General features: G+C 31.9%; 1 protein-coding gene, 2 long non-coding RNA genes and 1 pseudogene across 4 annotated transcripts in view; 2 read left to right on the forward strand and 2 right to left on the reverse strand.

The window, feature by feature from the left end:
- The window catches only part of DCX-EMAP (Doublecortin-domain-containing echinoderm-microtubule-associated protein), a 587,536-nt gene that overhangs the window by 326,593 nt on the left and 233,829 nt on the right, over window positions 1-27,114 (reverse strand). The window lies entirely within an intron of this gene.
- LOC136999124 (uncharacterized) lies at window positions 9,916-11,506 on the reverse strand (annotated as a pseudogene).
- On the forward strand, window positions 13,197-19,552 carry LOC136999126 (uncharacterized). Its single transcript, XR_010889530.1, has 5 exons — window positions 13,197-16,340; window positions 17,956-18,026; window positions 18,319-18,422; window positions 18,939-18,974; window positions 19,055-19,552. It is a non-coding gene; the product is annotated as an uncharacterized lncRNA (long non-coding RNA).
- Window positions 19,782-21,479, forward strand: LOC136999125 (uncharacterized). The gene is made up of 4 exons (XR_010889529.1): window positions 19,782-19,980; window positions 20,074-20,169; window positions 20,280-20,328; window positions 20,516-21,479. It is a non-coding gene; the product is annotated as an uncharacterized lncRNA (long non-coding RNA).

The raw sequence follows: 27,114 nt of genomic DNA on the forward strand, positions 1-27,114 counted from the left end.
TTTTAGATATATACGCTCACAGATTTATTAGGACCTTGAATAAGTTCTCGCTGTTTTTTTTGTTAAAAAAAAACATTAATTTAAAATATAAGGCTTACAATAACTTTACTCAAAGTATTGTCCATCATTAGAGACCACTTTCTCCCATCTTTCTGGCAGTAATTGAATCCCCCGTCGAAAAAACGATTCATCTTTTGACGCAATCCATGAATCGACCCATTTTTCGGTTTCTTCGAAAGAATGGAAGCGCTGCTCGCTCAAACCATGCGCCATCGACCGAAACAAGTGGTAATCCGAAGGGGCTATGTCCGGTGAATACGGCGGGTGAGGTAGAACTTCCCATTGAAGCGTTTCCAGGTAAGTTTTGACTGGTTTTGCCACATGTGGCCGAGCATTGTCATGTAACAAAATGACTTTGTCGTGTCTCTGCCCGTATAGTGGCCGCTTTTCTTTTAGAGCTCGACTCAAACGCATCATCTGAAGTCGATAGCGAGCTCCCGTGATAGTTTCATTAGGTTTAAGCAGCTCATAATAAATTACGCCCTGCTGATCCCACCAAATGCAGAGCAGAAGTTTCGAACCATGGATATTCGGCTTTGCCGACGATGTTGATGCATGGCCGGGCTTACCCCACGATTTTCTACGCTTAGGATTATCGTAGTGTATCCACTTTTCATTTCCAGTGATGATACGGTGCAGAAAACCTTTTTCTTTTATGCCGTTGAAGCAGCAATTCACACATGAGAAAACGTCGTTCAACGTCTCTCGGCTTCAACTCATACGGCACCCAATGTCCTTGCTTTTGGATCATTCCTAACGCTTTTAAACGTTTTGAAACTGTTGACGCATCTACTTGCAATGTTTTCCCGAGCTCTACTAGCGTCTGACATGGATCTAGATCAAGCAATGCCTCCAATTCTTCGTCTTCAAACTTTGTCGGTGCTCCAGAACGTTCTTTATCTTCAAGGTCAAAGTCATTATTTTTAAAGCGCCTAAACCAGTCTCTGCATGTCGTATTCGACAGAGCATTGTCACCATATGTTTCAACAAGAATTCTGTGTGCTTCAGCTGCAGATTTCTTTTGAATAAAGCAGTGCAATAAAATTCCCCGCAAAAACACTTTATTTGGCACAAAAGTAGACATTTTCGCAATAGGTAATTAAACACGTGGTTGACACTGTGGTAAACTGTATCTACTAGAATTTGAGGTTACATATAGTACTACTTAGCTGATGCGTTTCCGTACGAAATTCCATGCACAGAGTGCCGCTACGCCATCTTTTAAGAAACAGCGAGAACTTATTCAAGTTATCATGCACGCAGATTCGGGAAACAAACACGAGCGCACGACCAAACATTCGGTATAGTCGTCACAGCGCGAGAGAGAGAAGCCGTTACAGAGCGAGCGGTTGAGCGAGAGCGAGAAGCCGCGGAAAAAGGAGCGCACGATGCTCGAACACAGAGCTGTAGAGAGAATACAAGCGCGGCGAGGCACAGTTGTGAGAGTATCCGGTGGCCCTCAACACACACACTGCTGTCGATTGGTATTCGAGAACGATTTTCGAAGCTTTTCCACTTTACTAATACCACACTTTTCACAGTATCCGTTTCGAAGGATCAAAATGTTAAGCAAGTACTCAAAATTACTGTGATCAAATGTGGTACAAGTAGGAAAAAGGCTTGAAAGAGAATTTGAGAAAATAAAACGTTTATTTAGCGAATACAGAAGGAGATGTGAACACTGCCCGAAAGTTCTCCTGAGACTAAAGCTAGACAGAACGCTATCGATAGAGTAACGAGAGCGAGTTTGTACTCACACACTTGTGTGTGTAAATACGTGAAGTGTCACGAGAAGTAAATAAAGTTTGTTTTTTGACAATGCTCCGGAATATTTTCGAAGAATACGAACACGCGAGAACGATCATTTTGCCGAAACAGTTTTTGTATTCAATTTTTTATTTATATCTTATATGTATATATTATTACATAAAAATAATCTCTGTTAAATAAATTGAATTCTTGTTAAAAGTATCGTAGTATGTACTAGTATGTGTCGTAGTATGTTAAAATTATTTAAAAAGAGTTTGCTTTACGGAATTTTATATTTAAGTTCAGCCAAGAGTGTAGAGTTAAAGTGGAAGAAATATATTCCGCGATGTTTGTTAAAAAATGTACTATCTATTGAAAATCCGTAAAGTCATACTTGTACACCCAATAAATGTTACATTTAAAATGTGCAAAAATAATTGAAAAATAATTTAAATTTTGTCACACATAATTAATTTTGTACATTTATATTAATTTAATTACATATTAACTAAAATATTTCACATTATAACACAAGTATTTTGTTTCATATCACACTTATGTTTTGTGAAACAGATGTTTTATTGGTAATTAGTATTAAAAAATAACTAATCTAAAAAAGTAGGTGATATAGCACAAAAATTCATAAATGATAAGGTCTGGCCAAGTTCCAAAAAAGACACTCCAATATGTTTGTAACAGTACGCGCTGTTACTAAGCGTCGATCGGGCTCTGCGTAAACACCCCCCATTGCGGGCCGCATTCTGATTCTCCAACTCGAGGGTAGTAGCTCGAGAAGAAGTAACTCCCGGGCAGGGTAGCACCCCGAGTGGGGGTAGCGCGACCGGTATAAAAGCCGGCTCGCGGAACAGACCAGCACCATTCCCCCGAGTACGACTCGGACAAGCTTCAGGGCGCACTCTGCAACTCCAGTCGTACTCGCTCCCGTCGATCTAGGAGCAGGGCGTTCTCTGCTTCGGTCGGATGTTCCCGGCGTTCGACTTCCGGCATTCCGTCGTTCTAGGAGCAGGGCGTTCTCTGCTTCGGTCGGATGTTCCCGACGTTCGACTTCCAGATTCCTCGTAAGGGAGAAGATTCTTTCTGTCTCTGGACACAACACACCGGCAACCGTCGACGACTCATCAAGCTCGGATACACGCGGTATCGCTTATTTTTCAATATTTTTAATCCATACCGTACGAACCGACCGACTTAAGATTAATTAGATTTAGTTATTTAATTTCAGCAAAAGAAAGCGCAACACGTTTATTAACTTACGCAGTTTATCCGATAATTTCCGATGTTTGTTTAATTCCCGATAATTCGCTGCTCTCATTTATATACGTATTCACGTTTACACCGTTGAGAAATTAGATTAACCGATAGGAAAATACTCATGTACCCATTGTCACTTTTTTTATGTTTCCTTTATTATATAATCTTCAAATGTTTTCTTGAATAAATATTTATTTCATTTACTTTACTTTTATTAATTTGGAGTCTCCCGAGAACCACCCGAACGAATCCTGACGAACCGACGAGCTATTCCGCATCGTAAGAATCCACTTCGTTACATACGTTGTAAAATTCCGCATTGTTACGCACCGCCCGTGAGACGTAAAAATACGCACCGTTACATGTTTATGTTTTAATAATTATCTAAATTTTTTATATATTAACAACATGAAAAGTAACTGATACATTATTCAAGGTGCAAATTCAAAATAAATATACATAAAATATACGTAAAATGAATAAATAAAAGTGATTAAAATTTGATTGAAAAAAATTTAATTAAAATAACAAAATATTTATTAAAAAATACAAAAAAACTTGGCGTTGCCACACCGAACAACTTGTTAACTTACATAATGTCAATTAATTACATGATGTCAATTAATCATGCTAATTATTACATTATTACTCATTTTCATTGTTTCATAATACTTTGAGGTGTAGAGAGGGGCGGAGGAGTAGTGTGACCCCTCGACGCGGGGGAAAGGTGGGATGGTGCAAATGGCTGCGCTGAGGGGGGGGGGTCTTCGAAGGGGAGGGGCGAAGCCCGTTGACAGCGCCAAGTTTTTTTGTATTTTTTAATAAATATTTTGTTATTTTGATTAAATTTTTTTCAATCAAATTTTAATCAGTTTTATTTATACATTTTACGTATATTTTATGTATATTTATTTTGAATTTGCACCTTGAATAATGTATTAGTTACTTTTCATGTTGATAATATATAAAAAATTTTGATAATTATTGAAATATAAACATATTGGAGTGTCTTTTTTAGAACTTGACCAGACCTTATCATTTATAAATTTTTGTGCTATATCACCTACTTTTTGAATTAGTTATTTTCTAATATTACCAAGAAAACATCTGTTTTTACAGAACACAAGTGTGATATGAAACAAAATACTTATGTTATAATGTAAAATATTTTAGTTTATATGTTATTAAATTAATATAAATGTGCAAAATTAATTATGACAGAATTGAAATTATTATTTAATTATTTTTGCACATTTCGAATGTAACATTTATATTAAGTCAGTTGTATATTAACTAAATTATTTTACATTCTAACACAAGTATTTTGTTTTTTTTTTTTTCATATCACACTTACATTCTGTGAAACAGATGTTTTATTTCGAATATTCAACTAAACTATTTTTTGTTGAAACATGTCTTTGGTTTGACTGCCCCATTGATTTGAAGCCATGAATAACTGATATGAAATATCTTTGGTTTGATACCACAGTTACGTTAAAATTTTACAATATGCGAAATAAAACTATGATATCAAATCAAAGACATATTAAACATAAAATTATTTAGTTAGAACATTCGAAATGACACTTATTATGTTTCACATAACGTAACTGTGACATCAAACGCAAGACTTATGTAATTAGTTATTTTCTAATGTTACCAATAAAACATCTGTTTCACATGACGTAAATGCAATATAAAACACAAGACATGTTATAATGTAAAATAATTTAGTTTATATGTAATTAAGTTAATATAAAAATGTACAGAAATGTACAGAATAAATTATGTAACAAATTTAAATTATTTTTTAATTATTTTTCTACATTTTGGATGTAACATTTATATTAACTTAATAACATATTAACTAAATTATTTTACATTATAAGTTTTGCGATTGGATCGACGTCAACGTCGATGAGAAATTCGTTGTTCATTAATATTAATAAAATTTTATTACATGGCAGTTTATTTGTTAATAAAATATTAACAAAATTAAAGAATATAATTTTCTTTTTTATACTTTTCAGAAGTTCTTTTTCATACTTTTCGAGTTATTTTATATCTTAATCTGACATTTTTTGACATAAAATCTAAAATATCTCTGAAAATATTTAGTTATGGATAATCTTACTGTAATACTTTTATGAATAGAATAATGAGAATCAAGTGGTATAAAGGTGTGGCAGCACCAGGTTGTTAAAAAAGTACATTGTAAATTATATACTTTTTTTTCAAAATAATATTGCGTTTTTGTTACACGAATTGATTCGTTTTATTATCCTGCGCATAAAAATATTACGGTAAGATTATCGATAACTAAATATTTTAAGAGATTTTAGATTTTATATCAAAATATGTCATCATGTCTCTCTCTCTCTCTCTCTCTCTCTCTCTCTCTCTCTCTCTCTCTCTCTCTCTCTCTCTCTCTCTCTCTCTCTCTCTCTCTCTCTCTCTCTCTCTCTCTCTCTCTCTCTCTCTCTCTCTCTCTCTCTCTCTCTCTCTCTCTCTCTCTCTCTCTCTCTCTCTCTCTCTCTCTCTCTCTCTCTCTCTCTCTCTCTCTCTCTCTCTCTCTCTCTCTCTCTCTCTCTCTCTCTCTCTCTCTCTCTCTCTCTCTCTCTCTCTCTCTCTCTCTCTCTCTCTCTCTCTCTCTCTCTCTCTCTCTCTCTCTCTCTCTCTCTCTCTCTCTCTCTCTCTCTCTCTCTCTCTCTCTCTCTCTCTCTCTCTCTCTCTCTCTCTCTCTCTCTCTCTCTCTCTCTCTCTCTCTCTCTCTCTCTCTCTCTCTCTCTCTCTCTCTCTCTCTCTCTCTCTCTCTCTCTCTCTCTCTCTCTCTCTCTCTCTCTCTCTCTCTCTCTCTCTCTCTCTCTCTCTCTCTCTCTCTCTCTCTCTCTCTCTCTCTCTCTCTCTCTCTCTCTCTCTCTCTCTCTCTCTCTCTCTCTCTCTCTCTCTCTCTCTCTCTCTCTCTCTCTCTCTCTCTCTCTCTCTCTCTCTCTCTCTCTCTCTCTCTCTCTCTCTCTCTCTCTCTCTCTCTCTCTCTCTCTCTCTCTCTCTCTCTCTCTCTCTCTCTCTCTCTCTCTCTCTCTCTCTCTCTCTCTCTCTCTCTCTCTCTCTCTCTCTCTCTCTCTCTCGTGTTTGCGAAATTTCCGTAGTGCAACTTGGGGAAGTCGAATTCGTCGACCCTTGGCACCTGGTGCGAGGAATTCCTGTAGCGCAACTTGCAAAAGTCAAATTCGTTGACCCTTGGCACCTGGTGGGAGAAATTCCCGTAGCGCAATTCGAGGAAGTCAAATTCGTCGACCCTTGGCACCTGGTGCGAGAAATTCCCATAAATTATAAATAATACTCTGGGCCTCGCAAATTCTGTATCCGTCCCTGGCGGACAGAGGAGGCGAAGGAGACGATGTTTCTTATTAAAATATGAAAAACATCACTTTTTGACCGCTTGTATCTGCGGAACGGCTGGACCAATTTTAATTTTCTTCGGCTTAAATTACTCGTGGCGATGCCACCTTTCAGGATATACTATGTTTTTAAAAAAATTTTTATATTTTAGTTGCTACAAACCCTCGAAAAGTCGACTTTGTGCGCGCAGGATAAGAGACTTAGTAGTGTTATTTTTTGAACTTGGCCGGAGACACTACCGCGTCTCCTGATATATTTGATATTGTTTTTCCGTAGTCACTATATAATAAGCGGAACTTCAAAGCGTATTATACATTGATGACTTGGATATGAGAACGTGTTGCGCTCGGCGATTATTTATAAGGATATGACGCATCCGCGGAAGGGATACCTTAGCAATAACCTTACTAAACTTTGCTCTGTGCTTAGAACTTCGTTCTTTCTCAAATACATGATGACAATGACGTACCATTTTTATTCCTACTTTTCTTATCGATTATTGTGATAAGACAAGCGCGGCATGAACGATGCGTTATGTGGCGCGACGCATATATAGTGCGACATTGACGGCTCATTTCTGAAAGATGCGATTTCGAAACATAATAAAATCATATATGGTTGAATCAGCGTAAAAAATCCTACAACATTTATTATTACAAAAATTTTGAAATTTATAAAAATAATAACAATAGATCGGGATAAATTAAAAAATATTACATTTTTTAAAACTTCAGCTGCACGATTATAAATTCCATAAAATATCAAAACTTTAGATAAAGTTCCGAAAAGCCCACACCTCCGATTTGTTCCAAATTACGCTTTTTATTGTATTTTTGCGCGCTGATTACGAATACGACCATGCCGATTGGCGACAAGGTCATGTTTAAAGTCAAAACTACTTGAAAAAACTCAAAAATTATCGCTTCTTTTAATATTATCTTAATAAATATTGATGTAATAAAAAAATGTTTCAAATAAAAGTTGTGTAGCTCTTGAAAAAGTACATCATTTATATTCTATGTATTTTTTGCATAAAACCAATAATTTTCGAAAAAAATGAGATAATACGAAAAACACTCCCCCTGCAGTATGCAGTGTGTTCCGCCCTCTTGCGGGGGGCTCCACCATCATAAAACTATACACATAGGTTTGAGTTAAAACCTCGCTTTGCGTGGAAAGTTGCAAACTCATGTAGGATCTCGCTTTGCATGGAAAGTTGCAAATCCATGTGAAATCTCGCTTCGCGTTATACAGTGTATGCGTGGATGGCAAAATATGCATAGGACATAAATGATATATTTTTTCAAGCGTTACAACTTTTATTTGAAACATTTCTTTGTTACATCAATATTTATTAAAATAATATTTTAAAAAGCGATAATTTTTGAGTTTTGACTTTGAAAATGACCTTGTCGCCAATCGGTATGGTCATATTCTTAAACAGCGCGCAAAATTACATTAAAAAACGTAATTTGAAGCATATTGGAGGTGTGGACTTGTCGGAACTTCACGCAAAACTTTTATTGGAAACATTTTTTTATATCTCTTACAGTTTTGATGATATTTGATCAAATATACCAAATATAGTTTTAGCTTGTAAGGGTCGTTTCAACGGCTAAATGTGTGAGAAAGCACATAAAAAAATACGTGTTTCTTATTTTGAGCTACTGTACAACATACTCAAAGCTTTTAAAAATCAGAGAAATCGACTTCCGTCACTTTCCTTGTTAGTCGAACTTGTTCTCTTAAGCTCGACTAGTCGTTGTTTTCCTCATTAGTCAAAGCAGTACATTTCTACCGATAGTGCACCCGTGCACCGCATTGCCAACACTCTTTATTTTGATCAATTTTACTCCTTTGAAATTTATTATAGAATTGAAAATTAATAGGACTCCTAATGATAATAATTAAATTTTAAAGAAAGGGGCTAATGAGTCGTTGCTAGATGTTTGTGCAAACATATTGTTGCGTCCTCACCGTTTTGACTTTTGTCGCCTGATATCGCGTTTGACAGCTGATGGAACCACGATCGATATATTAATTTGCGGAGTTAATAAAAGAAGATACCCGAGTCAAAATTTAGCGTCTCTTTTAATGCTCATACAGCCTATATGAACCTATTTTTACGGAATTAGAACCTAGAACTCCTCTTTTAAAACTTGATCTCCTATAATTTGACGTTGAAATACTACTTTAAACCTATAGAGTCTCACAAAATAGATTGTATTACTGCGAGAACTCCTCCATTAAACCTCGAACTTTTATCTAGTATATATATATATATATATATATATATATATTGATATATATATATATTGATTATATATATATATATATATATATAATCAAAATGTATATATACATACACACACACACACACACACGCGCGCGCGCGCGCGCACACGCACGCGCCACGCACACGCACACGCACACACATTCTTATATATTATAAATACGTTTCTTTTTTCACATAAGAAAAGTTTCTTTCAGAAATTATAGGCTTATAATATTGTTAGTTTTTGAAGAAAATCTTATCTCTCTTAAACCACTTTTCTCTAAGAGTCGAAAAAATTAATAAAATGCATATAAATAATAATAAATTAAAGATTTTCATTACATGCTCTAATTATTAATATAAAAAGAAATAAATGCAATATTTTTTTATTCAAGTTCTTTTTTATTAATAGGCAAAGCAACAAATGCTTGCTCTTTTAATTTTACATAAATACAAGTTGTTATCAGTGCTTCAACTGAAATAGCTTTCACGATATTTGTTGCGTGACATTTGTGTAAAAATGACTTACTTGTATATATAAAATGATCACCTTGCGCAACAAATACTTCATCGCTAACAAATTCTCGAATAATTACATAATGTTGACTATCGCATTCACATACAGCTCGCATACAATTACAATTTAACAGCTTGATAAAACAGTATATCGATGCAAACTTTATGTGGTTATTATCCAGATACTGTGCAACAGAAGAGTGCGTTTGTAAATTGTCTTTATACATTTCAGATATATAAAGATAATTTTCTTTTAAAAGTTTAAAATATTGCCATATTGAAATGTTATTAATTACTAAGCCAGTACGTTGAATTGCATTAAAAATATAATCTGGTACTTCTTCCACAATTTTAATAAACACCTACGCTATAACAGTGTTCGTGTATTCGTTCTATTATTTTTACTTGTCTTTTTTTTTCGCAAACAAAAATCTCGAATATCACCATGAGGTAGTGACTCTATAAAACGTACCATTTTTATATATTGATATTGTGATTGTGCTATTTGGCTATCAATGTGGCTTGTTCCATGTATTAATTTTAACAGCTTTCCATTTAAGCTCTCATATTCATAGCATGTGTTGGCCCACAACGGTCCAAGATTCTTTACACAATCTGGTAAATGCAATAGTTGATGAAAGTTAATAGAACAAAATTCAATACCATATAAAAATTGAAATTCTCTTACGAATCTATGTAATAAGTCTCGTGCTATTTCTATCATATGGTTAGTAATCGAGTCTGAACTTAAAATAGCTAATATACTACTATCAATCTTAAAAAATGTTCAAAATAATCTAAATGCATGATTCCTTCAAAGATAGGTATAGAATAATAGAAACAAAACATTTTTAGTTCTGACGCTTTCCAATAAATCAAATCTGCAACTGAACGTGGCATACAATGAATAAATTTTGGTGGTTTGATAGCTATTAATCGACTATTTACTTCATTAATAACAGCGTGCAATGAAAAAACACAATTTTTATACTTAGCATCAGATACTAATGTTAAATTTTTTTTAATGGTACCATCATCAGCACAGTGCATACGATCTATACCTATACCTTTAATGAAATCTGGCATAATTTTTGAAAAGGCACTATAGCCTTTTACTCCCATAATTGGGTGGATCTGGCGTCGCTAAATTCGCATATTTAATAGTTTGTTCTGAAGTTCGTAATTCTATTTGATTTTCACATGGATATACATGAAGGAAACCTTTTGAGATTGGAACTCTTTGACCTTTACATAAACATGATGGACAACCAAAATCGCCGTTGAATTGAATAAAATTTAAACATTCGCTTTTTGCGGGAAGATCACATATTCCCATTAGAGTTACTCCTCTAACAATAATGTTGTTGTTGTTAGGAAGATTAATTTCGATTCCATTAGCAATTTCTTCTAATTCTGGTCGAAACTTGTAAATAAAAGAATTCATGTGTGGTTTTTTATCGTCAAACCAGTAACCTAAAAATAGAGTATTTTCTCTTTTTTTACGTTCGTTAAATGATAATTCATTAATTGTTAAGTATACAGGCCATAAACTAATTTTTAATGACTTAAACACTGGTATACCATCAGTATATCAACTAAAAGAAATATTGTGAGGATTAGACAAGAAACCATTATTAATCCATGCTTGATATAATTGTCCATCATAAATATCTGTGATAACATCGGGGGAAGGTATTGGTTTTTGAAATCGCCATTGAAGTTTTTCATAAAAACCGTTCCTCATGTACATTTCTTTTAGCTGATTCACAATAGGTAATTGAGCACAATAAGAATTCTTTTTTCTCGGGCATGATGGACACTCATCATACAATGTTCTTAATTCTCGAGTACAAAAGTTACAGTAATAATTTTTAATAATATTAGTTTCACTAAGATGAAAATATTTTCGAAATTTATACAAACTATTTTTTTTTAAATCTTCCTGTAAGCAATGTAATTGTAGAGCCAAAATGATATCTTCTATGCATGTCATTGTCAGATTATGGTGTAAAAGAAGAGTTAAAATTATTAACATGCTTCCTCTAACAGTTATTCCGGCACCACGATATAACGGTTGATCATCATTTCCGATATCGTTATTATAGAGTATCTGTTCTTCGTCATCTTGTTCTTCATTACTTGAATCACTATATTCTTCGTCACTTTTTTCACTTATATAAAAATTTTCTTGTTCTATTTGATTGCGCTCTTCTTCATTTTCTAAATAATCTGCGTAATCATTATCGCTACTCTCGTTGCTGCTTTCTAAAGCTTTCGTTGTGTTGTTTAGATTTTGATCACACAATTGATTGCTATAAGAAATTAAATTTTTTAAGTCATAAAAATTTATTACAATGTACATAATCATTGCAGCAATATGTTTTGTACATATTTTGTACACAAAAAAAATGATTTACAAAATAATACAATAGCAAAAAATTAATTATTACATGAAATCAAAAATAAAATAATAAAAATACTTTACTAGGCTATCAAAATTCTTATTGTGTTTACAAAACGTTTTGTTTTAATGTTAACAAAACTTCAGTAGATTCAACAAATTTTTCTTATTGGCTACACAATAAAAAAACCTTTTCTGTATATTACTTTAGTTACATAATATTTGCATGTCTAAATGAGAATATAAAAGCATACTTTATTCAACCATAATTTTTTATTGCAAACTTTATAATAATAACTAAATTTAAAAAATAACTTATCAATTTAGATTATCCACATTTTCATCATTGATGTTATAAAAAATTTTGTTGAGTCGATTACGTTGTTGTCTTATACCCACTTCTTGCAGCGATTTATACGACATATTGTTTAAATATGTATTTTTTAATAATACAACAATAGTGCCAGTCTGTTTTTGCACTAAATAAGCACAGGAATTGCTGCAGTTGTTCAGAGAACGTCGTATAAAAGTAGAGCACAAAATATATCAAGAGACACGGTAGTGTCTCGCGCCAAGTTCACGCGTAGCGCAAGACCGACCGTGTCTCTTTACGCGAGACCGAAAGTTGAGACGAGCCGAGATTATCGGATCTCAGTAATGCCTGAGCCGATCGATTTAAAAATAGGCTCAATCGATAGCGCTTACCCAAAATATATAATAAAAGTATGCTTGTTTTTGCTCTATATGCTGTATAAATAAAGATATTAAAGTCTAAAGTCGAAATGTCATGAAAACTATGAAAATTATTTCAGTCGTCTGGGATGTACTTTATAAATTCTTGCCGATAGATGGCTAGTATCTCAGATGTACACATATCGGCATGTATCGCCGGCAACGCATGCGCAAGCCATGTACATGCGAAGCGCGGAGCTCACATGTACAATGTGACTTGCGCATATATGCGGTAATCCTTTCATTCCTGCTGCTGCTGCTGCTGTTTGTGTCTCAAATCTGGCCACACAGCGGTATACGTGTGTGAAATAAAATATGTGTAATACTCCTACATTGCTGATTGTGCTTGAGAATTTTGAAAAATATTACGGTGCGGATGATATTTGTTTCTCACTTTAGAGCAGACTCTGTGCGTTGTGCGCAAGCGTTGTACCTATACATATATCCCGTACGCAGGCTACAGACGTCGCGCACGTGCAGAACGGCCAAATCGTGGTAATATAATGTAATATCTGCTAGTTTCTATTTTTCATTGTCAGTATAAATTGTGAACATGTTAAAAATAATTATATGTAGTATATTGTTTTTAAATAACTAATCAAATGAATAATACGTACTAACATATTTAATTAATTATCTAACTCATGTACTCAATGTATTTGAATATCGTTTTTGAAAGCCACTTATAAATTGCAAATTGAATTTAACTATGTAATACGAGTTTGTAATTCTATTTATACCAACTAGAATTAAATTATTTATTAAACTGAAAGAGATGATAATAGGTCAGGGCCTAATAGAGACTAAATGAAATAGATAATTATAAACGTTGTAATATATACAGGGTGTCCCATTTAACTTGAGACAACTAAATATTTCGAAAAATAAGCATTGTACGAAAAAATGTCCCAAATAAACTTTTAATATTATTAAGGGGAACGTCTGCCTGTGTAAAAATTAACCTGCCGCCACCGCTCCTTGGGGGTGGGGCAAGTGGCAACTTTGAAATTTTAAATAGGAACCCCTATTTTTTATTGCAGATTCGAATTTCTTGGAAAAAAATACGTAAGTTTTGTCCGAGACATTTTTTCGAATCGTGATAGATGGCGCTGTAATCAGTGAAAATTAGTTTTTGCCATTTTCTCTCACCATCGGGGTGCTTTATTTCGGTGAGTCCCCTCGCCTCTCACTATTCAATTACAATAAATGCTCGAAATGATGACTTTCCATTTCGATGCATTTATTAACTCGAGCTTGGAATGCTTGTACACATGTAGAAAGTGTATCTGGCGTTATTTGTGCGCAAGCATATCTAATACGTTCCACCATGTTTTCTCGAGTATTTGGTACTTTTGTATACACTTTCTCTTTAAGGTAACATAAAATTATTTCAACTTTCTTCTCTAAAGATAAATAATCCATTATTTATTTACTGACATAAAGAACGCGTCCGTAAAAAAACAAGTAGCTAGCGTACGTATTACTGAAATTTACTTGACTTGAAATTTAAAGAATCCAGTTATTGAAGAATTGTTCTGACTTAATTTCTTTCATTTATTTTGTTTCTCCTTTTCAGTATTTTCAGTATTTCAGAAATTTACTACATTTGTAGATGCCTCATAGTTTTGGTACGCTAGCTACTTGTTTTTTTACGGACGCGTTCTTTATTTCAGCCATTATTAAATAAATAATGGATTATTTATCTTTAGAGAAGAAAGTTGAAATAATTTTGAAAGTTGAAATAATTTTACCTTAAAGAAAAAGAGTATACAAAAATACCAAATACTCGAGAAAACATGGTGGAACGTATTAGATATGCTTGCGCACAAATAACGCCAGATACACTTTCTACATGTGTACAAGCATTCCAAGCTCGAGTTAATAAATGCATCAAAATGGAAAGTCATCATTTCGAGCATTTATTGTAATTGAATAGTGAGAGGCGAGGGGACTCACCGAAATAAAGCACCCCGATGGTGAGAGAAAATGGCAAAAACTAATTTTCACTGATTACAGCGCCATCTATCACGATTCGAAAAAATGTCTCGGACAAAACTTACGTATTTTTTTCCGAGGAATCCGAATCTGTAATAAAAAAATGGAGGTTCTTATTTGAAATTTTAAAGTTGCCACCCGCCCCACCCCCAAGGGGCGGTGGGGGCGGGTTAATTTTTATACAGCCAGACGTCCCCCTTGATAATATTAAAAATTTATTTGGGACATTTTTTCGTACAATGCTTATTTTTCGAAATATTTAGTTGTCTCAAGTTAAATGGGACACCCTGCATAGAGAAGAAAATGATTGGATTGAAGCTGATGATGCTTCAATTAGAAAAACACAATGGCCTAGAAACAATATGATACTTACAGAATTTTGTATTTTTGTAACTTAATTAATTAAAGAGGACCGTCGTATGCTGTATACTGAAAGTACGACTGGGGTGATAATGGGCCGTCTTTAGCAAAATCTAACTGATATTTCATTATTTTAGCTTTAAAAAACACTGTCGTATATATATCATTAAAAAAAAATATCTATCAATTACCTTTTTTAAAAAAAAAGGTAAAATAAAGGTGCCAAGTACACGCTCTTGTCACAATCAAAACAAATTACTAAAAAAAAGAAATAATATCTCAAAAAATAACCTTTTCAAAAAAAAAACTTGGCGTTGCTACAGTAAACTACATGTTAACTTACATGATGTCAACTTATTACATTATGTCAATTAATCGTCAATTGTTATATTATTACGAATTTTTTTGCTTTATAATATTTTGAGGTGTAGCAACGCCAAGTTTTTTTGCGTTTTTTAATATAAATATTTTTTTATTTTAATTAAATTTTTTTAATATTTAAAAATTTTTTTTGCTAAAATATTTTTATTTTTTTAATATTTTTTTTTATTTTTTTTAATTATGAGTTTAATTTGTTATAATATATATAGTATATGTAATATTATAAATAATATATATCGTATAGTATATGTAATAATATATATAATATATATAGTATAGTATATGTAAAATATGGTGAAATATAGTATGCAATATAATAATATATGTACGACAGCATTTGTTTAGATTTTTTTTTTAATATATACGACAGCTTTATGTACAAAAGTTTTATAGAAGAGTTTTATAGAAATAGTGTACAACTTTTTTCATAGTTCTTTAATCCCACTTAGCGTCATTTCCTGATATCATATTTTTTTATAGTTTTAATATACACAACAGCATTACTTGTTGAAAGGTTTTAATATGTACGACAGCTTTTTTTGAAAGGGTAATATATACGACTGGTTTTTTGATAGGTAAGATATACAGTGGAATGTGTGTCACGTTAGATTAGGAGACTGCGCGGCGTGCCCCCGCAACAGATTTTGTGCGCGTGGAAGGAGAAAATTCCCCTAACGCGGCGTTGTAGATATTCTCATTTGCCGCCTTTTTCAACCCATTCTTTTCTGGCCGTTTTGCCATTGAACATTTTTGATAGATCCTGCGCGAAAATGTGACCGAAATTTTTGGTCAGTTATTCATATTTATAGTGGTTTAATAAGAGTTGATTTATATGAACGTTTTGTTTATACGAACTGTGCAAATGCGCGCGCGTGTAGAAACATGCCCTAGCCTAAAGTGACGCAATCACGGTGAGCCGGTGAGCTTTAGCAATTGCTGTGCAAGTCTCGTAATACTAAGTGTTTGTAGTGTGTTTATGAATACATAATTCACTGTTTTGTTAATAAAGTGCAATGCCACGTCCAAAGAAACAGTTTGCGCTTATCTGGTGGCTTTCCAGTGGCCAAACAGACGTCGTGTCCTTATCAATTATTCCAAAAAAATATCGACAAGTCAATGCAATCGCCACACTTGTTTGGAAAAATTTTAAGACAAAAGCAGAAACAAAGGAAGAAGCCAAAGTGATTGCTATAAACAGTAAGTATTTATTATTTTGTTTAATTAAACTTTTTTGGTTATGTAATTGTGTTCTTTGGTTATGTAATTGTGTTCTTGCTATTTAACCTCCCGCACTGCAACCTTTGAAAATCCAGGCGAAATTTTCATCGTCATTGTTTAATTTCTTTTATTTTTTCCTACTTTTATTAAAAAACGACTTAAACATTTCACTTAAACATATTACTTGTACATTAAATGAAACATTTTAATATCTCAAAAATTTTTCAGATTTTTTTAAAGTTTAGAGCAATAAATAATATAGCCTGGGAATAAGAAGGCACAGATTGCCCCCCGGCCACGTTAGTAAAAAATAATCTTGCCGGCAAAAAATTCATTTTTATAATCTTTTTTTTAAATTGTTAAATTGCTAATGTTTAACATACATTTTTTGTTATATATATTTGCCAGTTGTTATTAGCTAAAACTACATAATAGAATAATAAAATATATTAAAATGTTAACATAATAAAATAAATTAAAATAGTAAAAAAATTCAACATTTTTGGGAAGAAAATCGATTATTTTATATTACTTAATGAACTTGTATATATAATAAACAGTTTACCTTCTTTATAAAAAATACAAAATTTTTAATTTTAATCTTAATTAATAATATGTATGTACAAAAAAATTTGATTTTTAAATATACAATTTAAATATATAAAAATAAAAATATAGATAAATATAAAAATGTAAAAATAAATGTAAATGTATAAAATATATAATTATAAATATATAAAAAAATAAAAAACTAATATTATGTATATAACCAATATTATATATATATATATATATATATATATATATATATATATATATATACATAATAAAATGAATATATTCTATCTCATCAATTTATTTTTTTAGACGATGAAAATGAACTTCACCGACAAATAATAAGTTGTGGAGATATTTATGATTCATCAAAACAAATTTTCTCCGCAGAAGTATTAAACAAACAAAAAACCATTTCCAAAAATCAGACTGTGACAAAAAAATATAAAAAAATCCGTTAAAAAAAGAGTTGAAGAAAACATTCGAAAGAGTGATCCTATATTCAACATTGAAAATATTGAGCCCAAATGTTTGCAAAAATTGATTACACCATCAGTTTCATATCATGATGTGAATCATGTTTTACCATCATTGTCTTCATGTACCACTAAATTTGATCTATCTCAATGCAATAATAATGATAATCCAAAACGTTCATGTCAACCATTGCAATGTTACTCAAGTATGAATTCATGTTCAAGACAACAATATTCTACATCAGTATCAGTTACTACACATCTACAAATTTATTTCCTTCAACTACTATTTCACGAAAAACAAGTTTTCAGTTTTCACCAAATTTGACATCAAATTACAGTCAATCTAAAAGTCTATTACCAAATAAAACACAAAATAAAATTATCTCACCAATCTCTAAGCATTCTACACTTCCAAATTCTTTTCCATCAACATCTGCTAATTCTGAGCCAGAATTCATTAAACAAAATGTGAATAAATTATGCACAACAACAGAAACTTCTGATGAAGAAAAAAGTCTCGAAGGAGATGAGTCAAATAATGAAAACAATTCTGTTTTCAGTTCTAATACTTCGGATGATGAAAACAATAATGTTGGTTCTGAAATTTTTTCTCAAATTAAATTAGGAATAGGTAAGTGTTTAAAATTTATCTTAATAACAACTTTATCATATAATGCAAAAATAATGCAACTGTTTGAGTAACATTTATCACATTTGTTTGCGATTCAAATACAATAAATTTGATACAAAAAATTATGTAAGAGAAAATCATAATTGCTATTTTACACTTTACACTAAAAAATTTTTTAAATAGAATTGATTATTATTAGAATGTGTTGAGCTTATGAAAGAGTCTTATATACTGTTAAATATTACGTGATGTTATAATATTATATATAATTAAAATTATTTTTTGGTTACAGTAACATACAGAGATATTTACTTTCAACAACAATTATAGAAAGCAATGATTGCATCGCACGAAAATCGATTAAAAATAAATATAAATTCTGAAAAAACATTTCCGGTAGCGTATATGCATTATAATAGTTAACATTTAAATAAAAATGAAAAGTTATACAGGCAATATACAAGTAATATGTAATTGCATTTTGATTGTTGCTTTGTTAAATGATATAATATTATCAGACGTTTTGGTCTCAATTCGACCTTCTCAAACAGACCTTCTTCAGTGTCTGTTTAATTAACAAAAATTGGAATTATAAAACGCAAAATTTGAATGAGTCAAAAAAGTTATCAGATATTTAGTGATAAGTTGCACTGATAAATTTTTTAAATAGATATTATATTCAAATTTATCTTCAGACAGAAATACTTATACAGAAAAAGGTCCAAATTAAGACTGAAACGTTTGATAATATTGTATCACTTAATAAAGCAATAATCAAAATACAACCACATTATGCATATTGCTCGTATAGTTTTTCATTTTTATTTGAATTTTAACGAGTACATCTAAAATAGTTAACATTTAATAAAAAAATAAATTTAAAAAAATTTTTTTGCGTTGAATCTTTTTCAGATATCATATCACTATTTTGAAGAAGGAAACGGAAAGGTATAAATATTAATGAAAGTTGGAAATGCAACGAATCAAATATTTTCCTTTATGATTAAACATTATAATAACTTTTATAGGTCGAAATCGCACCAAATTGTGGTTTTTATTTATCAAAAACGCGAGCATCAATGATTGAGCTTGAAGCGCTAACTCGGAATGATTGGAAAATATTGGTTCGAGAGACACTTTTAGATGTTTATGGTGCAAGTATTGTAAACTATTCTGCAACTGGGAAAAGAGGCTCTCGACCAGGAATAGACTACAAACTATTTAAAGGATTATATGATATGCATGATTTAAAAAAATAATTAAGAAATAATTTTTTTAAAAATCTGAAAAATTTTTGCTAAAAATTGAATGTTATATTAATATATTATATTGTTTTCTTTGTAGAATGGGTAAATCAAAAATCATCAAAATCTGTTTCGACAAAAATGCTTATTGATTATTGTTAGAGTGAAGATTTCTTCTGGCCTTTGGAAGAGAGAGAGAGAGATAACGTGTGGTTCCATTCTTCTCTCTCTTACATTATTAAAAGCTTTTTCTGTTGTTTTTGTTTTTTTTTCTCTTTACAGCGTAGCTGCGCCACGTTTTAGTTAGGCACTTCCATTAAGACCTTCGTTGAGGCCACATCTAAGTTTCAGTTTTATATTATAAAAAGTATTATTAAGTAGTGTTAATAAATTAGAGATAAGCTTCGAAATTCAGAATATAATTAAGAAAGAGTGCGCAGTGCGTAAGATATATTTATAGAAATAAGGAAGTTAGCTGTATTCTAACTACTGCTGTCCTCCGTCCAACCTCGCGCATTCTGCCAATTATATTAATAAAATGGCGTCAAATAAAAGAAAATATCAAAAATCTACAGAATCGCATCTGAAAAACAAAACTCAACAAGTAAAAAGAAAAAAGAAAATAAATGAATCACCATACAAAACAACTATACAAGACCAACATCCATGTACTAGTAGAAATGATTACGAATCACAAACTGACTGTATAGGTAAATACTTTATTTTATTGAAATAGTTTCTCCCCATTTTATTGTTCTTACTTCTTTTTATTTTAATATTATTGTTATTAATTTACTGTCTAGATAATCTAATGTCACCAAACAACAGAGAAATAAACAATCCATTTTATGGAGATTAACAAAACATGACAAGACGCTCGGTGAATATTTTTGGAACAGGTAAAAGTCGAGAAAACAATTTACAAATATAATATTATATATATAATATATAATATATAAAATTATTAAATATAAAATTATTGTTTATAGAATTAAATTTAACTTTTCAGTATCGACAGATGTATTTCAAAAAGAAGATAACTACACGTTAACATCTCTGTAATTAAAAATACGATTTTTAATGAAAGTTTGAAATGTAACAAATCGATTATTTTTTTTATTTTTGCAAAAATACGATTAAAAACGATTAAACATCGTATTTTTAATCGTATTTTTGCAAAAATAAAAAAAAGAATCGATTTGTTACATTTCAAACTTTCATTAAAAATCGTATTTTTAATTACAGAGATGATAATCCAAAACGTTCATGTCAACCATTGCAATGTTACTCAAGTATGAATTCATGTTCAAGACAACAATATTCTACATCAGTACCAGTTACTACAACATCCACAAATTTATTTCCTTCAACTACTATTTCACGAAAAACAAGTTTTCAGTTTTCACCAAATTTGACATCAAATTACAGTCAATCTAAAAGTCTATTACCAAATAAAATCGAAAATTAAAATTATAACTTGATATCTGAAAAAGATACAACGCAACAAAATTTTTTTAAATATATTTTTTTATTAAATGTTAACTATTTTAGATGTACTCGTTAAAATTCAAATAAAAATGAAAAACTATACGAGCAATATGCATAATGTGGTTGTATTTTGATTATTGCTTTATTAAGTGATACAATATTATCAAACGTTTCAGTCTTAATTTGGACCTTTTTCTGTATAAGTATTTCTGTCTGAACTTGTTTTAACGCATGTTAACTATACTTAATAATATACTTTTAACTATATGTATTACATATACTTAATAAATAATATTTAATTCAATAAATATTATGTAATGTTTTTAATATCTTATTTTATATTTAATATCTTAATTTAATATTTTTAATATAATCACAAAGGTATATGGATTTTCAGCACTAGTTTTATGATATTATCAAGAAATTCTAATGATTGCAAAAATCTTCACAATAATAAAGAAAATTACTAACTATATAATTTTAATTGATGATAATTTTTAATAGCATACAATTTTTAAAAATATCAGAAATCAATATTCAATAGTTGAATTTTGATATTATATTTTGATATTATCAAGAAATTTCTAATAATTACAAATTTTCAAAAGATAATAAAATTCAACTAAATGGTATTGATTAATGATATTTTTAAATTGTATGCTATTAAAAATTATCGTTAATCAAAATTATAGTTAGTATTTTTCTTTATTATGAACATTTGCAATCATTAGAATTTCTTGATAATATCATAAAAGTAGTGCTGGCAAAAAGGAATCTATATATTTTTAGGGTCTAAAGCGGGTCAACGGAGGGTTTTAACTAAACCCTACTTTGAAGCTTTAGCAGCAAAAAAGGAAATTTCGGACATATTGTAGCGCCAAAGTAGGTGCTATCAAGAGACATGGTAGTGTCTCGCGCCAAGTTCACGCGCAGCGCAAGACCGAACGTGTATCTTTACGCGAGCCCAAAGAGTCCAGAGAGCCGAGATCATCGGAACTCAATAATGCCTGGGCCGATCGAGTTGATAATGGTCTCAATCAATAGCGCATACCCAAAATATATAATACAAGTATGCTTGTTTTTGCTCTACGTGCTTTATAAATAAATATATAAAAGTCCAAAGTCGAAATGTCAAAAATATTATCTCAATTTCTAGGATGTACAGTCAACATTTTTCACACTAGATGGCTATAGTGATGTTAGTAGTTGGGTTTGTGTTGGTGGCGCTATAGGAAATAGCCGCGCATACCAAATAACCTTACAGAAGATGTGTCAAAAGAATAATATTGAATTCGACCACTCGCACTACATTGCACTGGTGCACACTCAAGGCTGCTTAATGTTCACCAGTTTTTTATTCGTATACATACGATACAATGCATAACATCTACTTTGACTCTCTTATGCCTACCTCAAAATAAAAGATTAAGGTTCAATATAGATGCTAAATTTCGACTCGGGCAGTTACTAAGAAATAGTAAATGTTTAACAGTTACTAGGATGTTGTAAATAAACAAGTTGTTGCTGGGAGATTGTAAACAAGGTAACAGATGTCAGATTTTCGGGAGCTGCAGAAAAGTGCGGACGCGTTTCTGCTAGCTCAGCGGTGTACGATTAAAACGGGATTGTTCTGTGTATTACTGTTACGTGTTTGAGTATTAAAGTTTCTGTTTCGGCAGATATCGCTGGGGTTTGTGAGCGCGTTCTCCTCGGCGTATGCGTAGTTGCCATTCCAAAACAATTAATCCTTGCACTGTCTGACCGTTCGTTATTATCCCGAACGAGCCCCCGAAATGTTGCGCCCGCGAACGGTCTTTCCGTCACGTCACAAATCGGCACACACGAAAGAAAATTACGGTATTAATTTATTACTATTTATTTTATCACGCGGTATTAATTTATTACTATTTATTTTATTTTATATTTATATTTTATATTATAACGAGCGTTGAAATTTTCCAACCGATATGCGTTAGCTTTGCGGAACATATTTGTTTTTATTATTTCATGTTTCCGCTATAACGATTGTTTACTTTCCATTATATTATCACTGAAGATGGCCGAAATAAATGTGCCGAAACGTTTGAACATATAACTTAGTTAATTATTATTTTTTGAGCATCTAACACCCGGCTCTGGGTCAACATAGCTAATTTACATTTTAATAATTTTTTATTATTAAGGCCCAAGATTGACTTTTCTTTTATAATTGGTAAAAGTCAAAAGTTAAAACAATAGTGAACAAGTCAAATCAAACCAAAAATCTCGAAACTGCGAGCAATATGAAATAGAGTGTGGAAGGGGAGTATGGATCTAAGAAGTGGGAAAGAGAAAAGTGGGAAGGAAGAAGAGAAGATGGAAATTATAAAAAAGGGAACAATTTTAAAACAGGGAGATAGACGCGTTAAAGATTCTGTGTCGCTTTGCTTATTAAGTCCATCCTTTTGTCTTTTAATAAACAGCATTTCTGAGATGAGCTTTTTGTCATAAGAATGTTCCTCATCTAAAATTTTACATTGTCCCAATCGAAGCTGTGAGAGGAATCTAATATATGTCTTGAGATAACCGATGGCAAACCACTTTTTTTATTTATGTCTGTCCTATGTTTTTTCTTTAACTCTTGTGTTTAATACAATTACAATTAGTTTGACTTACAATTAGCAGCTTACAATTAGTTTGACTTACACAAGTAGCCTCACAATCCTGACAGGAGATTGTATAAACTACTCCACAGTAACAATGTATCTAATGGATCTTTACCTGTTTTTATAAATTGTCTTAAGTTGTTGGGTATCGAAAACGTCATTTTCAGGTTGGAATTTTTGGCAACCGACATAAAATCGTCTCAGAGATTTATAAAAACAGGCAAAGATCGATTAAATTTTCTACATCTTTGTGATGTAGTCTACAAGATCTCATGTCAAGACTGTGATACAATTTATGTAGGCCAAACCAAAAGGCCAAACCAAAAGTGTATCTTCATCTGTCATTTCACATCATATATTAGATTTCTCTCACAGACTTGATTGGGATAATATACAAATTCTAGATCATGAATCTTTTTATAATAAAAGATTTATTTCTGAAATGTTATTTATTAAACATCAAAAAAAGTTCTTAACAGACAGAGTGACACAGAATCATTATCAGACGTTTATTTGCCTGTGTTACGTTCTGATAGGACTCCACGATTCTTTTCTTTCTCGCGAGTTTATATTTCATTAGAAACGAAACCGTATCTGGCAAACATGGGAAGTAATAAATTTTAAACTGTTTGAATAATGTCGACATAGCCTATCGAAGCTTCTTTCACGCTGCTTCCGATAAACAAATAAAAAATTCATTTAACTTACAGGAGCAATATTTAAATCTAAGCTTTTGACAGAACTGAACGTCATAAATTGAATGTTAAATCATCGCAACTTAAACTTCCTGCAGCTCTAAACGCTAAGACCAAGCAAATCATCAACTCTACTAAAAAAATTTTTCGCACAAACATAAATAATGTCAATCAGAAAAGTCGACACCGATCGAGTGTTTGTCAGATCGGATATTTCGCACTGTGAATGCGTGGGCAATCATAAATTTGTCAATCAAATTACACTGCGTAAGGACTAAGAACTCACCCTACTATACTCACGTACCACCAATACAATGCATAGATTCTTCTAAATGTAGCATTTTATGCCCCACCGAGATCAAAAGGACCAATTAATTTTTCCATCAGACTAACGTCTGAAATTATTAAGTAGGGACGTAAAAGAGAGGGGTAACAATTATAAAAACTCGTGACAGCTCTTTCCGGACGAATAATATATCAGTAGAGTGTGCATATAATAGATTTTCTTCCTGACAACTCACCGATGTGAACTTGGCGCCCAACTTTATTTAAAAAAAAAATCACTAATCTAGTTCGTTTGTACTTCGTTTGTACCTGTTTGTACCGCTTCTTATTTCGTTTGTACCTCAAAGGGTAAAAAAATACAAGGGGGTGAAAAAATGGCCAGCGCCCGATTACAAGATTTTTAAATTTCGTTTATGCCATTCGAAAGAGAATCGTTTATACCCGTTTGTACCTCTTTTGATTTTGTTTGTACCTCAAAGGGTTCGAAGATACAGCGTTTTTCAGTTTCAGCCTAACCCTTCTATAGGGAACTTAGCCATTTTACAAGATATCGAGAAACGGCCAACGGCATTCGAAAGAGAATCGTTTGTACCCGTTTGTACCTCTTTTGTTTTCGTTTGTACCTCAAAGGGTTCGAAGATACAGCGTTTTTCAGTTTCAGCCTAACCCTTCTATAGGGAACTTAGCCATTTTACAAGATATCGAGAAACGACCAACGGCATTCGAAAAAGAATCGTTTGTATTCGTTTGTACCACTTTTGTTTTCGTTTGTACCTCAAAGGGTTCGAAGATACAGCGTTCTTCAGTTTCAGTCTAACCCTTTTATAGGGAACTTAGCCATTTTACAAGATATCGAGAAACGACCAACGGCATTCGAAAGAGAATCGTTTGTATTCGTTTGTACCACTTTTGTTTTCGTTTGTACCTCAAAGGGTTCGAAGATACAGCGTTCTTCAGTTTCAGCCTAACCCTTTTATAGGGAACTTAGCCATTTTACAAGATATCGAGAAACGATCAACGGCATTCGAAAGAGAATCGTTTGTATTCGTTTGTACCACTTTTGTTTTCGTTTGTACCTCAAAGGGTTCGAAGATACAGCGTTCTTCAGTTTCAGCCTAACCCTTTTATAGGGAACTTAGCCATTTTACAAGATATCGAGAAACGACCAACGGCATTCGAAAGAGAATCGTTTGTATTCGTTTGTACCACTTTTGTTTTCGTTTGTACCTCAAAGGGTTCGAAGATACAGCGTTCTTCAGTTTCAGCCTAACCCTTTTATAGGGAACTTAGCCATTTTACAAGATATCGAGAAACGGCCAACGGCATTTAAAAGAGAATCGTTTGTATCCGTTTGTACCTCTTTTGTTTTCATTTGTACCTCAAAGGGTTCGGAGATACAGCGTTTTTCAGTTTTAACATAAACAAGCGGTTATTAGTGCCTTCACGCTTAAAGTTAACTGCGTTTCAAATTTTTTATAACACGTAATCAATTTCTTTGTGTGAAATCAACTTAAAATTAACTTAAAATAATATTTTGAATATTGATCGTTTACTTTAAATATTGTATTACGTTACTGTGTTATACTATAAATAAAGATGAATATAATAGTGGAATAATTTTAATTATTGATACACTTAGGATGAAAATACTTAGAAATTAATGAAAAATGTTTTATGTCTAGATTAACGAAACCTGTTAAATAAATTTTTGGACTTATAATATTTTTTAATGTTAACATTTTATGTATAAAATATTAAATTTTTTTTTCATTTTTTATGGAATTAAAAAGAATTTTTAAAAACTTTTAATATGTTTTTCTAAACTAATAATGAATATTTATAAGAAAATATTAGAGTAATGAAATAAACGCAAACGAAAGTAAAATTACTGTTAACACGAAGATAAAATAAATTATTTCAATGTTTTATGAAAAGTAATAGAGATATTTTTTTTTTTGCAGAAGCATTCGGGATGATGCTGTTAATGAAGTTTTATTTTTATTTAAATCGTCATATGTCTCCCAATTTCCCGTTACTCGACGGCAGTGAGCTATGTAATGCCCAATGTCATTTTTATTAGTGCCACCAATATATTCGATTGCTGCTACTAATTTATATGTGCATTTGCAGAACTGTATGTCTAATAGTATCTCAGACAGAGTAAGCGTACCGGACCAATCGATATATCCAAGTCTGCAAGCAAGATCAGTCCATTGCAGACATTCAAGGTCTACAAAGAGATGCGGCCCTGTTGTAAAATTTGTAATTAAATTTTCATTGCCACATCTTTTACATTTTTTATTTATGTCTTCGATTCTTTGATTAATCGCTATTTGCAAACCGCGCATACTATTTTCATATATCGGTTTAGGGTTCATTTCTAATACCTTGATACTTTTGTGATCCATCCATTTACATGTTGAGCATTCTTGAGACACATTATACGAGAATGAATTTTCCATTAAATATTTGTCTATTAACTGACTTACGTTACACGCACAATCCATCGTTCCACCTGTTGGTCGAAAAATTTTATTTAATATTATAGCTCTTTCCTTGTATACTTTTTGTAATGTGCCAAATGTAGATATCATTTTAATAAAATCTGTTATATAATCAGTGGTGTTATTAATATATTCATGATATGTGATCCAGTCGCGATAACCTATTAATAAAGATTGCACAATGCTATCAAACGCACATGTATTTTTTATCATGATATGTTGGCCCG

Source organism: Linepithema humile, chromosome 3 (genome assembly GCF_040581485.1).
Source record: "Linepithema humile isolate Giens D197 chromosome 3, Lhum_UNIL_v1.0, whole genome shotgun sequence".
In the NCBI taxonomy this organism is placed as follows: domain Eukaryota; kingdom Metazoa; phylum Arthropoda; class Insecta; order Hymenoptera; family Formicidae; genus Linepithema; species Linepithema humile.